General features: G+C 38.9%; 1 protein-coding gene across 1 annotated transcript in view; it reads right to left on the bottom strand.

The window, feature by feature from the left end:
• STEAP1 (STEAP family member 1) overlaps positions 1 to 16,002 on the bottom strand; it is a 265,974-nt gene that overhangs the window by 140,825 nt on the left and 109,147 nt on the right. The gene's annotated exons all lie outside the window — the stretch shown is intronic.

The following is a 16,002-nucleotide window of genomic DNA, read 5'->3' on the forward strand; positions in this document are numbered from 1 at the left end:
TGTCGCCAAGCTATTGGATTACCTGGCGCAAAAACTATGGATTATAAAAGGGTAGCAGCATAAGGTAAAATTACACATTTTGAACCCAAAAACCCATTTGAGTTTTTAAGTTCAAAATACAGGCCTACCTCTACCCCTTCAGCCTGCCTGTCCATCTCCAAATATAGCCTTTTTGGCTATTATAAGCTCCTCTTTCGCTTTGAAAAAAAGAAAGCAAGCAATAAAGTTGCCATATGCTGCAATCCTTCTATCCATTCGTCCTTCTACCCCTATTTTCCCCAAAATTCAAACAATCACACTGTTTTCATGTCGCCAAGCTATCGGACTACCTGGCCCAAAAACTATGGATTATAAAAGGGTAGCAGCATAAGGTAAAATTACACATTTTGAACCCAAAAATCCATTTGAGTTTTTAAGTTCAAAATACAGGCCTACCTCCACCCCTTCAGCCTTTCTGTCCATCTCCAAAAATAACCTTTTTAACAATTATACGCTCCTCATTTGCTTTGAGAAAAAGCAAACAATAAAGTTGCCATATGCTGCCATCCTTCTATCCATTCGTCCTTTTACACCTATTTCCCCAAAAAATCAAACACTCATACTGTTTTCATGTCGCCGAGTTATCAGTCTACCTGGCCCAAAAATATAGATTATACAAGGGTAGCAGCATAAGGGGAAATTATACATTTTGAACCCAAAAACCCATTTGAGTTTTTAAGTTCAAAATACAGGCCTACCTCCTCCCCTTCAGCCTGCCTGTCCATCTCCAAAAATTGCCTTTTTGGCTATTATAAGCTCCTCTTTTGCTTTGAAAAAAAGAAAGCAAACAAAAAAGTCGCCATATGCCGCAATCCTTCTATCCATTCGTCCTTCTACCCCTATATTCCCGAAAATTCCAACACTCACACTGTTTTCATGTCGCCAAGCTATCGGACTACCTGGCCCAAAAATATAGATTATACAAGGGTAGCAGCATAAGGGGAAATTATGAATTTTGAACACAAAAACCCATTTGAGTTTTTGAGTTCAAAATACAGGCCTACCTCCTGCCCTTCAGCCTGCCTGTCCATCTCCAAAAATAGCCTTTTTGGCTATTATAAGCTCCTCTTTCGCTTTGAAAAAAAGAAAGCAAACAATAAAGTTGCCATATGCTGCAATCCTTCTATCTATTCGTCCTTCTACCCCTATTTTCCCCAAAATTTCAACACTTACACTGTTTTCATGTCGCCAAGCTATCGGACTACCTGGCTCAAAAACTATAGATTATACAAGGGTAGCAGCATAAGGGAAAATTATGACTTTTGAACACAAAAACCCATTTGAATTTTTGAGTTCAAAATACAGGCCTACCTCCTCCCCTTCAGCCTGCCTATCCATCTCCAAAAATAGCCTTTTTTACAACTATACGCTCTTCTTTTGCTTTGAAAAAAAAGCAAACCGTAAAAATGCCATATGCTGATATCCTTTCAACCATTTGTCCTTCTACTTCTATTTTCCCAAACCATCCTACACTCATACTGTTTTCATGTCGCCAAGCTATTGGATTACCTGGCGCAAAAACTATGGATTATAAAAGGGTAGCAGCATAAGGTAAAATTACACATTTTGAACCCAAAAACCCATTTGAGTTTTTAAGTTCAAAATACAGGCCTACCTCCACCCCTTCAGCTTGCCTGTCCATCTCCAAATGTAGCCTTTATGGCTATTATATGCTCCTCTTTTGCTTTGAAAAAAAGAAAGAAAACAATAAAGTTGCCATATGCTGCAATCCTTCTATCCATTCGTCCTTCTACCCCTATTTTCCCCAAAATTCCAACACTCACACTGTTTTCATGTCGCCAAGCTCTCGGACTACCTGGCCCAAAAACTATGGATTATAAAAGGGTAGCAGCATAAGGTAAAATTACACATTTTGAACCCAAAAACCCATTTGAGTTTTTAAGTTCAAAATACAGGCCTACCTCCACCCCTTCAGCCTGCCTGTCCATCTCCAAAAATAACCTTTTTAACTATTATACGCTCCTCATTTGCTTTGAGAAAAAACTAACAATAAAGTTGCCATATGCTGCCATCCTTCTATCCATTCGTCCTTTTACACCCATTTCCCCAAAATATCAAACACTCATACTGTTTTCATGTCGCCGAGTTATCAGTCTACCTGGCCCAAAAATATAGATTATACAAGGGTAGCAGCATAAGGGGAAATTATACATTTTGAACCCAAAAACCCATTTGAGTTTTTAAGTTCAAAATACAGGCCTACCTCCTCCCCTTCAGCCTGCCTGTCCATCTCCAAAAATTGCCTTTTTGGCTATTATAAGCTCCTCTTTTGCTTTGAAAAAAAGAAAGCAAACAAAAAAGTCGCCATATGCCGCAATCCTTCTATCCATTCGTCCTTCTACCCCTATTTTCCCCAAAATTCCAACACTCACACTGTTTTCATGTCGCCAAGCTCTCTCGGACTACCTGGCCCAAAAATATAGATTATACAAGGGTAGCAGCATAAGGGGAAATTATACATTTTGAACCCAAAAACAACCCATTTAAGTTTTTAAGTTCAAAACACAGGCCTACCTCCTCCCCTTCAACCTGCCTGTCCATCTCCAAAAATAGCCTTTTTGGCTATTATACGCTCCTCTTTTGCTTTGAAAAAAATGAAAGCAAACAATAAAGTTGCCATATGCTGCAATCCTTCTATCCATTCGTCCTTCTACCCCTATTTTTCCCAAAATTCCAACACTCACACTGTTTTCATGTCGCCAAGCTATCGGACTACCTGGCCCAAAAACAATGGATTATAAAAGGGTAGCAGCATAAGGTAAAATTACACATTTTGAACCCAAAAACCGATATGAGTTTTTAAGTTCAAAATAAAGGACTACCTCCTCCCCTTCAGCCTGCCTGTCCATCTCCAAAAATAGCCTTTTTGGCTATTATATGCTCCTCTTTTGCTTTGAAAAAAAGAAAGCAAACAATAAAGTTGTCATATGCTGCAATCCTTCTATCCATTCGTCCTTCTACCCCTATTTTCCCCAAAATTTCAACACTCACTCTGTTTTCATGTCGCCAAGCTATCGGACTGCCTGGCCCAAAAACTATAGATTATACAAGGGTAGCAGCATAAGGGGAAATTATGAATTTTGAACACAAAAACCCATTTGAGTTTTTGAGTTCAAAATACAGGCCTACCTCCTCCCCTTCAGCCTGCCTATCCATCTCCAAAAAAGCCTTTTTAACAATTATACGCTCCTCTTTTGCTTTGAAAAAAAAGCAAACTGTAAAAATGCCATATGCTGATATCCTTTCATCCATTTGTCCTTCTACTCCTATTTTCCCAAACCATCCTACACTCATACTGTTTTCATGTCGCCAAGCTATTGGATTACCTGGCGCAAAAACTATGGATTATAAAAGGGTAGCAGCATAAGGTAAAATTACACATTTTGAACCCAAAAACCCATTTGAGTTTTTAAGTTCAAAATACAGGCCTACCTCTACCCCTTCAGCCTGCCTGTCCATCTCCAAATATAGCCTTTTTGGCTATTATAAGCTCCTCTTTCGCTTTGAAAAAAAGAAAGCAAGCAATAAAGTTGCCATATGCTGCAATCCTTCTATCCATTCGTCCTTCTACCCCTATTTTCCCCAAAATTCAAACAATCACACTGTTTTCATGTCGCCAAGCTATCGGACTACCTGGCCCAAAAACTATGGATTATAAAAGGGTAGCAGCATAAGGTAAAATTACACATTTTGAACCCAAAAATCCATTTGAGTTTTTAAGTTCAAAATACAGGCCTACCTCCACCCCTTCAGCCTGCCTGTCCATCTCCAAAAATAACCTTTTTAACAATTATACGCTCCTCATTTGCTTTGAGAAAAAGCAAACAATAAAGTTGCCATATGCTGCCATCCTTCTATCCATTCGTCCTTTTACACCTATTTCCCCAAAAAATCAAACACTCATACTGTTTTCATGTCGCCGAGTTATCAGTCTACCTGGCCCAAAAATATAGATTATACAAGGGTAGCAGCATAATGGGAAATTATACATTTTGAACCCAAAAACCCATTTGAGTTTTTAAGTTCAAAATACAGGCCTACCTCCTCCCCTTCAGCCTGCCTGTCCATCTCCAAAAATTGCCTTTTTGGCTATTATAAGCTCCTCTTTTGCTTTGAAAAAAAGAAAGCAAACAAAAAAGTCGCCATATGCCGCAATCCTTCTATCCATTCGTCCTTCTACCCCTATATTCCCGAAAATTCCAACACTCACACTGTTTTCATGTCGCCAAGCTATCGGACTACCTGGCCCAAAAATATAGATTATACAAGGGTAGCAGCATAAGGGGAAATTATGAATTTTGAACACAAAAACCCATTTGAGTTTTTGAGTTCAAAATACAGGCCTACCTCCTGCCCTTCAGCCTGCCTGTCCATCTCCAAAAATAGCCTTTTTGGCTATTATAAGCTCCTCTTTCGCTTTGAAAAAAAGAAAGCAAACAATAAAGTTGCCATATGCTGCAATCCTTCTATCTATTCGTCCTTCTACCCCTATTTTCCCCAAAATTTCAACACTTACACTGTTTTCATGTCGCCAAGCTATCGGACTACCTGGCTCAAAAACTATAGATTATACAAGGGTAGCAGCATAAGGGAAAATTATGACTTTTGAACACAAAAACCCATTTGAATTTTTGAGTTCAAAATACAGGCCTACCTCCTCCCCTTCAGCCTGCCTATCCATCTCCAAAAATAGCCTTTTTTACAACTATACGCTCTTCTTTTGCTTTGAAAAAAAAGCTAACCGTAAAAATGCCATATGCTGATATCCTTTCAACCATTTGTCCTTCTACTTCTATTTTCCCAAACCATCCTACACTCATACTGTTTTCATGTCGCCAAGCTATTGGATTACCTGGCGCAAAAACTATGGATTATAAAAGGGTAGCAGCATAAGGTAAAATTACACATTTTGAACCCAAAAACCCATTTGAGTTTTTAAGTTCAAAATACAGGCCTACCTCCACCCCTTCAGCTTGCCTGTCCATCTCCAAATGTAGCCTTTATGGCTATTATATGCTCCTCTTTTGCTTTGAAAAAAAGAAAGAAAACAATAAAGTTGCCATATGCTGCAATCCTTCTATCCATTCGTCCTTCTACCCCTATTTTCCCCAAAATTCCAACACTCACACTGTTTTCATGTCGCCAAGCTCTCGGACTACCTGGCCCAAAAACTATGGATTATAAAAGGGTAGCAGCATAAGGTAAAATTACACATTTTGAACCCAAAAACCCATTTGAGTTTTTAAGTTCAAAATACAGGCCTACCTCCACCCCTTCAGCCTGCCTGTCCATCTCCAAAAATAACCTTTTTAACAATTATACGCTCCTCATTTGCTTTGAGAAAAAACTAACAATAAAGTTGCCATATGCTGCCATCCTTCTATCCATTCGTCCTTTTACACCCATTTCCCCAAAATATCAAACACTCATACTGTTTTCATGTCGCCGAGTTATCAGTCTACCTGGCCCAAAAATATAGATTATACAAGGGTAGCAGCATAAGGGGAAATTATACATTTTGAACCCAAAAACCCATTTGAGTTTTTAAGTTCAAAATACAGGCCTACCTCCTCCCCTTCAGCCTGCCTGTCCATCTCCAAAAATTGCCTTTTTGGCTATTATAAGCTCCTCTTTTGCTTTGAAAAAAAGAAAGCAAACAAAAAAGTCGCCATATGCCGCAATCCTTCTATCCATTCGTCCTTCTACCCCTATTTTCCCCAAAATTCCAACACTCACACTGTTTTCATGTCGCCAAGCTCTCTCGGACTACCTGGCCCAAAAATATAGATTATACAAGGGTAGCAGCATAAGGGGAAATTATACATTTTGAACCCAAAAACAACCCATTTAAGGTTTTAAGTTCAAAACACAGGCCTACCTCCTCCCCTTCAACCTGCCTGTCCATCTCCAAAAATAGCCTTTTTGGCTATTATACGCTCCTCTTTTGCTTTGAAAAAAATGAAAGCAAACAATAAAGTTGCCATATGCTGCAATCCTTCTATCCATTCGTCCTTCTACCCCTATTTTTCCCAAAATTCCAACACTCACACTGTTTTCATGTCGCCAAGCTATCGGACTACCTGGCCCAAAAACAATGGATTATAAAAGGGTAGCAGCATAAGGTAAAATTACACATTTTGAACCCAAAAACCGATATGAGTTTTTAAGTTCAAAATAAAGGACTACCTCCTCCCCTTCAGCCTGCCTGTCCATCTCCAAAAATAGCCTTTTTGGCTATTATATGCTCCTCTTTTGCTTTGAAAAAAAGAAAGCAAACAATAAAGTTGTCATATGCTGCAATCCTTCTATCCATTCGTCCTTCTACCCCTATTTTCCCCAAAATTTCAACACTCACTCTGTTTTCATGTCGCCAAGCTATCGGACTGCCTGGCCCAAAAACTATAGATTATACAAGGGTAGCAGCATAAGGGGAAATTATGAATTTTGAACACAAAAACCCATTTGAGTTTTTGAGTTCAAAATACAGGCCTACCTCCTCCCCTTCAGCCTGCCTATCCATCTCCAAAAAAAGCCTTCTTAACAACTATACGCTCCTCTTTTGCTTTGAAAAAAAAGCAAACTGTAAAAATGCCATATGCTGATATCCTTTCATCCATTTGTCCTTCTACTCCTATTTTCCCAAACCATCCTACACTCATACTGTTTTCATGTCGCCAAGCTATTGGATTACCTGGCGCAAAAACTATGGATTATAAAAGGGTAGCAGCATAAGGTAAAATTACACATTTTGAACCCAAAAACCCATTTGAGTTTTTAAGTTCAAAATACAGGCCTACCTCTACCCCTTCAGCCTGCCTGTCCATCTCCAAATATAGCCTTTTTGGCTATTATAAGCTCCTCTTTCGCTTTGAAAAAAAGAAAGCAAGCAATAAAGTTGCCATATGCTGCAATCCTTCTATCCATTCGTCCTTCTACCCCTATTTTCCCCAAAATTCAAACAATCACACTGTTTTCATGTCGCCAAGCTATCGGACTACCTGGCCCAAAAACTATGGATTATAAAAGGGTAGCAGCATAAGGTAAAATTACACATTTTGAACCCAAAAATCCATTTGAGTTTTTAAGTTCAAAATACAGGCCTACCTCCACCCCTTCAGCCTGCCTGTCCATCTCCAAAAATAACCTTTTTAACAATTATACGCTCCTCATTTGCTTTGAGAAAAAGCAAACAATAAAGTTGCCATATGCTGCCATCCTTCTATCCATTCGTCCTTTTACACCTATTTCCCCAAAAAATCAAACACTCATACTGTTTTCATGTCGCCGAGTTATCAGTCTACCTTGCCCAAAAATATAGATTATACAAGGGTAGCAGCATAAGGGGAAATTATACATTTTGAACCCAAAAACCCATTTGAGTTTTTAAGTTCAAAATACAGGCCTACCTCCTCCCCTTCAGCCTTCCTGTCCATCTCCAAAAATTGCCTTTTTGGCTATTATAAGCTCCTCTTTTGCTTTGAAAAAAAGAAAGCAAACAAAAAAGTCGCCATATGCCGCAATCCTTCTATCCATTCGTCCTTCTACCCCTATTTTCCCCAAAATTCCAACACTCACACTGTTTTCATGTCGCCAAGCTATCGGACTACCTGGCCCAAAAATATAGATAATACAAGGGTAGCAGCATAAGGGGAAATTATGAATTTTGAACACAAAAACCCATTTGAGATTTTAAGTTCAAAATACAGGCCTACCTCCTCCCCTTCAGCCTGCCTGTCCATCTCCAAAAATAGCCTTTTTGGCTATTATAAGCTCCTCTTTCGCTTTGAAAAAAAGAAAGCAAACAATAAAGTTGCCATATACTGCAATCCTTCTATCCATTCGTCCTTCTACCCCTATTTTCCCCAAAATTTCAACACTCACACTGTTTTCATGTCGCCAAGCTATCGGACTACCTGGCTCAAAAACTAAAGATTATACAAGGGTAGCAGCATAAGGGAAAATTATGAATTTTAAACACAAAAACCCATTTGAATTTTTGAGTTCAAAATACAGGCCTACCTCCTCCCCTTCAGCCTGCCTGTCCATCTCCAAAAATAGCCTTTTTTGCTATTATACGCTCCTCTTTTGCTTTGAAAAAAAGAAAGCAAACAATAAAGTGTCCATATGCTGCAATCCTTCTATCCATTCGTCCTTCTACCCCTATTTTTCCCAAAATTCCAACACTCACACTGTTTTCATGTCGCCAAGCTATCGGACTACCTGGCCCAAAAATATAGATTATACAAGGGTAGCAGCATAAGGGGAAATTATACATTTTGAATCCAAAAACCCATTTGAGTTTTTAAGTTCAAAATACAGGCCTACCTCCTCCCCTTCAGCCTGCCCGTCCATCTCCAAAAATAGCCTTTTTGGCTATTATACGCTCCTCTTTTGCTTTGAAAAAAAGAAAGCAAACAATAAAGTTGCCATATGCTGCAATCCTTCTATCCATTCGTCCTTCTACCCCTATTTTCCCCAAAATTTCAACACTCACTCTGTTTTCATGTCGCCAAGCTATCAGACTGCCTGGCCCAAAAACTATAGATTATACAAGGGTAGCAGCATAAGGGAAAATTATGAATTTTGAACACAAAAACCCATTTGAGTTTTTGAGTTCAAAATACAGGCCTACCTCCTCCCCTTCAGCCTGCATATCCATCTCCAAAAATAGCCTTTTTAACAACTATACGCTCCTCTTTTGCTTTGAAAAAAAAGCAAACCGTAAAAATGCCATATGCTGATATCCTTTCATCCATTTGTCCTTCTACTCCTATTTTCCCAAACCATCCTACACTCATACTGTTTTCATGTCGCCAAGCTATTGGATTACCTGGCGCAAAAACTATGGATTATAAAAGGATAGCAGCATAAGGGGAAATTATACATTTTGAACCCAAAAACCCATTTGAGTTTTTAAGTTCAAAATACAGGCCTACCTCCTCCCCTTCAGCCTGCCTGTCCATCTCCAAAAATTGCCTTTTTGGCTATTATAAGCTCCTCTTTTGCTTTGAAAAAAAGAAAGCAAACAAAAAAGTCGCCATATGCCGCAATCCTTCTATCCATTCGTCCTTCTACCCCTATTTTCCCCAAAATTCCAACACTCACACTGTTTTCATGTCGCCAAGCTATCGGACTACCTGGCCCAAAAATATAGATTAAACAAGGGTAGCAGCATAAGGGGAAATTATGAATTTTGAACACAAAAACCCATTTGAGATTTTGAGTTCAAAATACAGGCCTACCTCCTCCCCTTCAGCCTGCCTGTCCATCTCCAAAAATAGCCTTTTTGGCTATTATAAGCTCCTCTTTCGCTTTGAAAAAAAGAAAGCAAACAACAAAGTTGCCATATACTGCAATCCTTCTATCCATTCGTCCTTCTACCCCTATTTTCCCCAAAATTTCAACACTCACACTGTTTTCATGTCGCCAAGCTATCGGACTACCTGGCTCAAAAACTAAAGATTATACAAGGGTAGCAGCATAAGGTAAAATTATGAATTTTAAACACAAAAACCCATTTGAATTTTTGAGTTCAAAATACAGGCCTACCTCCTCCCCTTTAGCCTGCCTGTCCATCTCCAAAAATAGCCTTTTTGGCTATTATACGCTCCTCTTTTGCTTTGAAAAAAAGAGGGCAAACAATAAAGTGTCCATATGCTGCAATCCTTCTATCCATTCGTCCTTCTACCCCTATTTTTCCCAAAATTCCAACACTCACACTGTTTTCATGTCGCCAAGCTATCGGACTACCTGGCCCAAAAATATAGATTATACAAGGGTAGCAGCATAAGGGGAAATTATACATTTTGAATCCAAAAACCCATTTGAGTTTTTAAGTTCAAAATACAGGCCTACCTCCTCCCCTTCAGCCTGCCCGTCCATCTCCAAAAATAGCCTTTTTGGCTATTATACGCTCCTCTTTTGCTTTGAAAAAAAGAAAGCAAACAATAAAGTTGCCATATGCTGCAATCCTTCTATCCATTCGTCCTTCTACCCCTATTTTCCCCAAAATTTCAACACTCACTCTGTTTTCATGTCGCCAAGCTATCGGACTGCCTGGCCCAAAAACTATAGATTATACAAGGGTAGCAGCATAAGGGAAAATTATGAATTTTGAACACAAAAACCCATTTGAGTTTTTGAGTTCAAAATACAGGCCTACCTCCTCCCCTTCAGCCTGCATATCCATCTCCAAAAATAGCCTTTTTAACAACTATACGCTCCTCTTTTGCTTTGAAAAAAAAGCAAACCGTAAAAATGCCATATGCTGATATCCTTTCATCCATTTGTCCTTCTACTCCTATTTTCCCAAACCATCCTACACTCATACTGTTTTCATGTCGCCAAGCTATTGGATTACCTGGCGCAAAAACTATGGATTATAAAAGGGTAGCAGCATAAGGTAAAATTACACATTTTGAACCCAAAAACCGATATGAGTTTTTAAGTTCAAAATACAGGCCTACCTCCACCCCTTCAGCCTGCCTGTCCATCTCCAAATATAGCCTTTTTGGCTATTATAAGCTCCTCTTTTGCTTTGAAAAAGAAGAAAGCAAGCAATAAAGTTGCCATATGCTGCAATCCTTCTATCCATTCGTCCTTCTACCCCTATTTTCCCCAAAATTCAAACACTCACACTGTTTTCATGTCGCCAAGCTATCGGACTACCTGGCCCAAAAACTATGGATTATAAAAGGGTAGCAGCATAAGGTAAAATTACACATTTTGAACCCTAAAATACATTTGAGTTTTTAAGTTCAAAATACAGGCCTACCTCCAACCCTTCAGCCTGCCTGTCCATCTCCAAAAATAACCTTTTTAACAATTATACGCTCCTCATTTGCTTTGAGAAAAAGCAAACAATAAAGTTGCCATATGCTGCAATCCTTCTATCCATTCGTCCTTTTACACCTATTTCCCCAAAAAATCAAACACTCATACTGTTTTCATGTCGCCGAGTTATCAGTCTACCTGGCCCAAAAATATAGATTATACAAGGGTAGCAGCATAATGGGAAATTATACATTTTGAACCCAAAAACCCATTTGAGTTTTTAAGTTCAAAATACAGGCCTACCTCCTCCCCTTCAGCCTGCTTGTCCATCTCCAAAAATTGCCTTTTTGGCTATTATAAGCTCCTCTTTTGCTTTGAAAAAAAGAAAGCAAACAAAAAAGTCGCCATATGCCGCAATCCTTCTATCCATTCGTAATTCTACCCCTATTTTCCCCAAAATTCCAACACTCACACTGTTTTCATGTCGCCAAGCTATCGGACTACCTGGCCCAAAAATATAGATTAAACAAGGGTAGCAGCATAAGGGGAAATTATGAATTTTGAACACAAAAACCCATTTGAGATTTTGAGTTTAAAATACAGGCCTACCTCCTCCCCTTCAGCCTGCCTGTCCATCTCCAAAAATAGCCTTTTTGGCTATTATAAGCTCCTCTTTCGCTTTGAAAAAAAGAAAGCAAACAATAAAGTTGCCATATACTGCAATCCTTCTATCCATTCGTCCTTCTACCCCTATTTTCCCCAAAATTTCAACACTCACACTGTTTTCATGTCGCCAAGCTATCGGACTACCTGGCTCAAAAACTAAAGATTATACAAGGGTAGCAGCATAAGGGAAAATTATGAATTTTAAACACAAAAACCCATTTGAATTTTTGAGTTCAAAATACAGGCCTACCTCCTCCCCTTCAGCCTGCCTGTCCATCTCCAAAAATAGCATTTTTTGCTATTATACGCTCCTCTTTTGCTTTGAAAAAAAGAAAGCAAACAATAAAGTGTCCATATGCTGCAATCCTTCTATCCATTCGTCCTTCTACCCCTATTTTTCCCAAAATTCCAACACTCACACTGTTTTCATGTCGCCAAGCTATCGGACTACCTGGCCCAAAAATATAGATTATACAAGGGTAGCAGCATAAGGGGAAATTATACATTTTGAATCCAAAAACCCATTTGAGTTTTTAAGTTCAAAATACAGGCCTACCTCCTCCCCTTCAGCCTGCCCGTCCATCTCCAAAAATAGCCTTTTTGGCTATTATACGCTCCTCTTTTGCTTTGAAAAAAAGAAAGCAAACAATAAAGTTGCCATATGCTGCAATCCTTCTATCCATTCGTCCTTCTACCCCTATTTTCCCCAAAATTTCAACACTCACTCTGTTTTCATGTCGCCAAGCTATCGGACTGCCTGGCCCAAAAACTATAGATTATACAAGGGTAGCAGCATAAGGGAAAATTATGAATTTTGAACACAAAAACCCATTTGAATTTTTGAGTTCAAAATACAGGCCTACCTCCTCCCCTTCAGCCTGCCTATCCATCTCCAAAAATAGCCTTTTTTTACAACTATACGCTCTTCTTTTGCTTTGAAAAAAAAGCAAACCGTAAAAATGCCATATGCTGATATCCTTTCATCCATTTGTCCTTCTACTTCTATTTTCCCAAACCATCCTACACTCATACTGTTTTCATGTCGCCAAGCTATTGGATTACCTGGCGCAAAAACTATGGATTATAAAAGGGTAGCAGCATAAGGTAAAATTACACATTTTGAACCCAAAAACCCATTTGAGTTTTTAAGTTCAAAATACAGGCCTACCTCCACCCCTTCAGCCTGCCTGTCCATCTCCAAATGTAGCCTTTATGGCTATTATATGCTCCTCTTTTGCTTTGAAAAAAAGAAAGCAAACAATAAAGTTGCCATATGCTGCAATCCTTCTATCCATTCGTCCTTCTACCCCTATTTTCCCCAAAATTCCAACACTCACACTGTTTTCATGTCGCCAAGCTCTCGGACTACCTGGCCCAAAAACTATGTATTATAAAAGGGTAGCAGCATAAGGTAAAATTACACATTTTGAACCCAAAAACCCATTTGAGTTTTTAAGTTCAAAATACAGGCCTACCTCCACCCCTTCAGCCTGCCTGTCCATCTCCAAAAATAACCTTTTTAACAATTATACGCTCCTCATTTGCTTTGAGAAAAAACTAACAATAAAGTTGCCATATGCTGCCATCCTTCTATCCATTCGTCCTTTTACACCCATTTCCCCAAAATATCAAACACTCATACTGTTTTCATGTCGCCGAGTTATCAGTCTACCTGGCCCAAAAATATAGATTATACAAGGGTAGCAGCATAAGGGGAAATTATACATTTTGAACCCAAAAACCCATTTGAGTTTTTAAGTTCAAAATACAGGCCTACCTCCTCCCCTTCAGCCTGCCTGTCCATCTCCAAAAATTGCCTTTTTGGCTATTATAAGCTCCTCTTTTGCTTTGAAAAAAAGAAAGCAAACAATAAAGTTGCCATATGCTGCAATCCTTTTATCCATTCGTCCTACTACCCCTATTTTTCCCAAAATTCCAACACTCACACTGTTTTCATGTCGCCAAGCTATCGGACTACCTGCCCCAAAAACTATGGATTATAAAAGGGTAGCAGCATAAGGTAAAATTACACATTTTGAACCCAAAAACCGATATGAGTTTTTAAGTTCAAAATACAGGCCTACCTCCTCCCCTTCAGCCTGCCTGTCCATCTGCAAAAATAGCCTTTTTGGCTATTATATGCTCCTCTTTTGCTTTGAAAAAAAGAAAGCAAACAATAAAGTTGTCATATGCTGCAATCCTTCTATCCATTCGTCCTTCTACCCCTATTTTCCCAAAAATTCCAACACTCACACTGTTTTCATGTCGCCAAGCTATCGGACTACCTGGCCCAAAAACTATGTATTATAAAAGGGTAGCAGCATAAGGTAAAATTACACATTTTGAACCCAAAAACCCATTTGAGTTTTTAAGTTCAAAATACAGGCCTACCTCCACCCCTTCAGCCTGCCTGTCCATCTCCAAAAATAACCTTTTTAACAATTATACGCTCCTCATTTGCTTTGAGAAAAAACTAACAATAAAGTTGCCATATGCTGCCATCCTTCTATCCATTCGTCCTTTTACACCCATTTCCCCAAAATATCAAACACTCATACTGTTTTCATGTCGCCGAGTTATCAGTCTACCTGGCCCAAAAATATAGATTATACAAGGGTAGCAGCATAAGGGGAAATTATACATTTTGAACCCAAAAACCCATTTGAGTTTTTAAGTTCAAAATACAGGCCTACCTCCTCCCCTTCAGCCTGCCTGTCCATCTCCAAAAATTGCCTTTTTGGCTATTATAAGCTCCTCTTTTGCTTTGAAAAAAAGAAAGCAAACAATAAAGTTGCCATATGCTGCAATCCTTTTATCCATTCGTCCTTCTACCCCTATTTTTCCCAAAATTCCAACACTCACACTGTTTTCATGTCGCCAAGCTATCGGACTACCTGCCCCAAAAACTATGGATTATAAAAGGGTAGCAGCATAAGGTAAAATTACACATTTTGAACCCAAAAACCGATATGAGTTTTTAAGTTCAAAATACAGGCCTACCTCCTCCCCTTCAGCCTGCCTGTCCATCTGCAAAAATAGCCTTTTTGGCTATTATATGCTCCTCTTTTGCTTTGAAAAAAAGAAAGCAAACAATAAAGTTGTCATATGCTGCAATCCTTCTATCCATTCGTCCTTCTACCCCTATTTTCCCAAAAATTCCAACACTCACACTGTTTTCATGTCGCCAAGCTATCGGACTACCTGGCCCAAAAACTATGGATTATAAAAGGGTAGCAGCATAAGGTACAATTACACATTTTGAACACAAAAACCCATTTGAGTTTTTAAGTTCAAAATACAGGCCTACCTCCTCCCCTTCAGCCTGCCTGTCCATCTCCAAAAATAGCCTTTTTAACAATTATAAGCTCCTCTTTTGCTTTGAAAAAATTAAACTGCAAACAATCAAGGTGCCATTTGCCGACATCCTTCTATCCATTCGTTCTTCTACACCTATTTTCCCCAAAATTCCAACACTTATACTGTTTTCATATCGCCAAGTTATCGGTCTTCCTGGCCCAAAAATATAGATTATACTTGGGTAGCAGCATAAGATAAAATTTCACATTTTGAACCCAAAAACCAATTTGAGTTTTTAAGTTCAAAATACAGGCCTACCTCCTCCCCTTCAGCCTGCCTATCCATCTCCAAAAATAGCCTTTTTAACAATTATACGCTCCTCTTTTGCTTTGAAAAAAAGCAAACCGTAAAAATGCCATAAGCTGATATTCTTTCATCCATTAGTGCTTCTACTCCTATTTTCCCAAACCATCCTACACTCATACTGTTTTCATGTCGCCAAGCTATTGGATTACCTGGTGTAAAAATTTGGGATTATAAAAGGGTAGCAGCATAAGGTAAACTTACACATTTTGAACCCAAAAATCCATTTGAGTTTTTAAGTTCAAAATACAGGCCTACCTCCACCCCTTCAGCCTGCCTGTCCATCTCCAAAAATAACCTTTTTAACAATTATACGCTCCTCATTTGATTTGAGAAAAAGCAAACAATAAAGTTGCCATATGCTGCCATCCTTCTATCCATTCGTCCTTTTACACCCATTTCCCAAAAAAATCAAACACTCATACTGTTTTCATGTCGCCGAGTTATCAGTCTACCTGGCCCAAAAATATAGATTATACAAGGGTAGCAGCATAAAGGGAAATTATACATTTTGAACCCAAAAACCCATTTAAGTTTTTAAGTTCAAAATACAGGCCTACCTCCTCCCCTTCAGCCTGCCTGTCCATCTCCAAAAATAGCCTTTTTGGCTATTATACGCTCCTCTTTTGCTTTGAAAAAAAGGAAGCAAACAATAAAGTTGCCATATGCTGCAATCCTTCTATCCATTCGTCCTTCTACCCCTATTTTCCCCAAAATTTCAACACTCACTCTGTTTTCATGTCGCCAAGCTATCGGACTGCCTGGCCCAAAAACTATAGATTATACAAGGGTAGAAGCATAAGGGAAAATTATGAATTTTGAACACAAAAACCCATTTGAGTT

This window comes from Hyla sarda, chromosome 5 (genome assembly GCF_029499605.1).
Source record: "Hyla sarda isolate aHylSar1 chromosome 5, aHylSar1.hap1, whole genome shotgun sequence".
Taxonomy (NCBI): domain Eukaryota; kingdom Metazoa; phylum Chordata; class Amphibia; order Anura; family Hylidae; genus Hyla; species Hyla sarda.